At 40.7% G+C, this 2,631-nt stretch overlaps 1 long non-coding RNA gene across 1 annotated transcript; it reads right to left on the bottom strand.

Moving 5' to 3' along the window:
- Positions 1 to 1,396: 1,396 nt before the first annotated feature.
- LOC148722117 (uncharacterized) lies at positions 1,397 to 2,631 on the bottom strand. Its single transcript, XR_015992213.1, has 2 exons — positions 2,567 to 2,631; positions 1,397 to 2,253 (listed from the first exon to the last, which is right to left on the bottom strand). It is a non-coding gene; the product is annotated as an uncharacterized LOC148722117 (long non-coding RNA).

The following is a 2,631-nucleotide window of genomic DNA, read 5'->3' as shown; positions in this document are numbered from 1 at the left end:
GTAGTCAACTGAAATAAAATAATTTAGGGATACATATTATTACAATATTCTTAATCGAAATGATAAACGAAATGATAAACTTACAATTTGTTTCTCCGTAATCGGATCCCTTGATGTTTGCGTTGACCGTTGATCACTAGCTTCGAATGAATCTTACAGCATAAATTTGTTCCTTTAAACTACAAGTCACATGACCCGACTTTTCCCGCCGCGCGTAGTCGAGGCGAATTTGTAATTACGAAAATTTATTCTATTTCTTTCTACGCGCTTCACTGAACATGCAAATCAGTCTATACACACCAACGCAAGAGTTTCAGAATTGGATGGAGACCCTTCGCAACGGCCACGAAGCTTACGGTTTAACTGAAAAGAGACTTGGAGAAATTTACAAATGTAAGGTCAGAGCTATGGATTACCCGTCAAAGATTCAAGCATTGGAGCAAAGAAGCAGCTATTTAGAAAAGTAGCAAAATGAAGTCGCCGAAAGGTTACCGGGAAAGAAGATCGCCAGCATGGGAAGGTACCCCTGCAACGAAAACCATGGAGAATACAAGGATATCCTCAGAAGGGAAGAGAGGCATAGAAGGTCCTCTAAGAGAACATGGTCTTGAAAGTAGACTAAATGAGTTCCAGTTCACTTCTGTTACAACGCTTCGTACAGAAGGCAAGTTCGGAGTATACAACCGAGATCAGGTGGTTCCCGTCTGCACTTGAATTTAAATATCTTTCTCCTGGCAGTGCATTGGAATGTGCAATGAAATCCACTATGGGGCGTGGATTTAAGAGGAAGAGAGAGACGCGTTATTAACACAGAGATGACTGCCAAATGCCATTGCTCTACACAAAGCGGAAAGATGATCGTTCTTTTATCAAGGAAAGTTCGCGGGTAAAGAAAGAGGCGTCGGAAATGCGTGACTTTTGCTGTGTGTACTGAAAGGGCGTTAAAGTTAGTGGAGTGAGACATATCTACAAGCAGAGGCCAGGCTCTCTTCCTTTGTACTGCCGAAAGCCAAAAGCCACGGTGACATTGCACGATCAAGAAAATGTTCCTTCGTTGCAGTGGTTGAGTTCTGTGACAAAACAAAATGGAGGCAAAAGAGCTGAAAGGGCGAAAGGCAAAGAACCAGGTGTGTCTACTGAGCAATCGTCCCAGGCCATTGAGAAAACTGGTGTGATGGTGGTTGGTCATCGAGTAACCAAAGACGGCGTGGAGTACCTAGTAAAGGGCACACAAGAGCCTGACAGTGCCGGAATGTGGATCCCAAGAGAGAATATCGATCTCGCTCTTGTTGTTGTTGCCCAAAGTTAAAGAATCTTCCAAACGTTTGAGAACTCAAACAAGCCTACTGCCTTGTGTCACAGAACGTTTCAAAGCTAGTTATATTAATAGACTGTATTTTAAATATGCTTCCGCTTTTTAACTTTTTAATTAATAATTTAAACATGTAAATATTGGTATGTATTTTTACTTGTATATTCAATAAAGACTAAAGACTAAAGAGAGCGGCATACACAAGACGGCCGAGGACTTCTCGTTGCTCAACGTAGTCAAAGGAACACTTCAGGCTTCTTTTACTCGTACACGTTAGCACAACTAATACCCCATTATAGGAAATGAACGATGCATGCTATGCAACGAAAATACGGCCATTTTAAAGATGTTTTGTTTCTTTGTTAATTAAAATTGAACTGTTTTGCTGTAAAGACGCCATTCATGATTAATTAATGCTAAACATGCAAAACGTGTAATATTTAAGGTTACACAAGTAGTAATAAACAACTAATCTTAGAATATATGCCGAGAATTCTACAAATTTCCGGGAATTCTACGAATTTCCGGGAAAGTATCGCAAAAATTCGGGAGGATGATTTAAATTTCCGGGACGACTTAAGTTAAGACCTAGTATTGCTCAAACAGCGTTTGTTAGAGTTGTCACCCCCGTTTTAGTGCACAAGCCACAAGGATCTGTAATCGGGCCGGGATTTGTCATTATATCCCCAGCGAGTAGAACCATTGAGGCAGCATAAAATGCTGCATGCCCGAGTTTGAGAGCAGCAACCGGATGAAATTCCAGCAGAAGTACTAAAGGAACTTTCTGAATCAATATCTCACTGGCTAGCATTTATTTTTCAGCAGTCATATGAATGCAATGAAATTCCATCTGATTGGTCAAATGCCTTGGTGACAGCAATTTTTAAGAAGGGTAATAAATCAGAACCTGCCAACTACCGCCCCATTTCGTTAACTTCAATCTGTTGCAAGATAATGGAACACATTAAACATCTGTCCTCACATAATATCCCCATCAACCATCAACATGGATTTAAGGAAAAATTTTCCTGTGAAACTCAACTGATTTCTGCAATGCACGACTGGGCCAAAGGTATAAACTTCCGTAGCCAAACAGATGTGTGGCTATTAGACTTCTCAAAGGCATTTGACACTGTTCCCCATGAAAGATTACTTATAAAGCTTGACTACTACGGAATCAGCAGTAACAGGTTTAATTGGATTAGGGCCTTTTTGTCAAACTGCAAGCAAAGTGTCTCAGTTAATGGTACTCACTCTTCGTCAAGACCTGTTGTGTCTGGATTGCCTCAAGGCTCTGTGTTGGGTCCAGCACTATTTCT

Source organism: Stylophora pistillata, chromosome 10 (genome assembly GCF_964205215.1).
Source record: "Stylophora pistillata chromosome 10, jaStyPist1.2, whole genome shotgun sequence".
Taxonomy (NCBI): Eukaryota; Metazoa; Cnidaria; class Anthozoa; order Scleractinia; family Pocilloporidae; genus Stylophora; species Stylophora pistillata.
This window is presented reverse-complemented; position numbering and strand designations above follow the sequence as displayed.